Here is a 1758-nt window from a genome sequence, read left to right as displayed (position 1 = left end):
ATTATTAATTGGCCAGGTGGGAAGATCCCATTTAATAATATCATGAGTAGACAAAACAGGATGGAACAGTCTTTTTTCTAAAATAAATTTCCTAATCCAGCCAGTCCATTCTGAAGGAGATCAACCCTGGGATTTCTTTGGAAGGAATGATGCTAAAGCTGAAACTCCAGTACTTTGGCCACCTCATGAGAAGAGTTGACTCACTGGAAAAGACTCTGATGCTGGGAGGGATCGGGGGCAGGAGGAGAAGGGGACGACCGAGGATGAGATGGCTGGATGGCATCACTGGCTCAACGGACGAGAGTCTGAGTGAACTCCGGGAATTGGTGATGGACAGGGAGGCCTGGCGTGCTGCGATTCATGGGGTCGCAAAGAGTCAGACACGACTGAGCGACTGAACTGAATTGAACAGAAGGGTTATCCGATAAGAGGCTGAGAGGAAAGAAATCCATCAAGGCAACCCAGAAGTACTAGACACAGGTAATTGGCCACAAACCCAACAATTGGATTGATTTTTTAAAACTAACATAGGATCTTGTCCATGATAGAAAACATTTTATTTATATGCAAAGGTCAAAAGAGTCAAGAAAACATTATAAATGATCATAAAAATCAGGTCCAGCATCTTGGCTAAGCTGTCCACTTCTGACGTCATCCTCTTCTCTTCCTAGCATAGTGTAGTTTCTTCTGTTTGAGTGTCGTTTTAAAGTGAGTTTGAGGTCAGCAGTCCTTTCTACAGACCAGTCCGGTGTAGGGGCCTTTAGAAGTAAGAACCAATCCAACAGTCAAATTCCCTTCAATTTCACTGTGCATGAGCTAGTTCAGTTCAGTTCAGTTCATCAACTCTTTGCATGAGGTGGCCAAAGTACTGGAGTTTCAGCTTTTGTATCATTCCTTCCAAAGAAATCCCAGGGCTGATCTCCTTCAGAATGGACTGGTTGGATCTCCTTGCAGTCCAAGGGACTCTCAAGAGTCTTCTCCAACACCACAGTTCAAAAGCATCAATTCTTCGGCACTCAGCCTTCTTCACAGTCCAACTCTCATATCCATACATAACCACAGGAAAAACCATAGCCTTGACTAGACGGACCTTAGTCGGCAAAGTAATGTCTCTGCTTTTGAATATACTATCTAGGTTGGTCATAACTTTTCTTCCAAGGAGTAAGCATCTTTTAATTTCATGGCTGCAGTCACCATCTGCAGTGATTTTGGAGCCCCCAAAAATAAAGTCTGACACCGTTTCTCCTGTTTCCCCATCTATTTCCCATGAAGTGATGGGACCAGATGCCATAATCTTCGTTTTCCGAATGTTGAGCTTTAAGCCAACATTTCACTCTCCTCTTTCACTTTCATCAAGAGGCTTTTTAGCTCCTGTTCACTTTCTGCCATAAGGGTGGTGTCATCTGCGTATCTGAGGTTATTGATATTTCTCCTGGCAATCTTGATTCCAGCTTGTGTTTCTTCCAGCCCAGCGTTTCTCATGATGTACTCTGCATAGAAGTTAAATAAGCAGGGTGACAATAAACAGCCTTGACATACTCCTTTTCCTATTTGGAACCAGTCTGTTGTTCCATGTCCAGTTCTAACTGTTGCTTCCTGACCTACATACAGATTTCTCAAGAGGCAGGTCAGGTGGTCTGGTATTCCCATCTCTTTCAGAATTTTCCACAGTTTATTGTGATCCACACAGTCAAAGGCTTTGGCATAGTCAATAAAGCAGAAATAGATGTGTTTCTGGAACTCTCTCGCTTTTTCCAT

The sequence above is a fragment of the Capricornis sumatraensis genome, chromosome 5 (assembly GCF_032405125.1).
Source record: "Capricornis sumatraensis isolate serow.1 chromosome 5, serow.2, whole genome shotgun sequence".
In the NCBI taxonomy this organism is placed as follows: domain Eukaryota; kingdom Metazoa; phylum Chordata; class Mammalia; order Artiodactyla; family Bovidae; genus Capricornis; species Capricornis sumatraensis.
Note: the sequence above shows the minus strand (reverse complement) of the source record.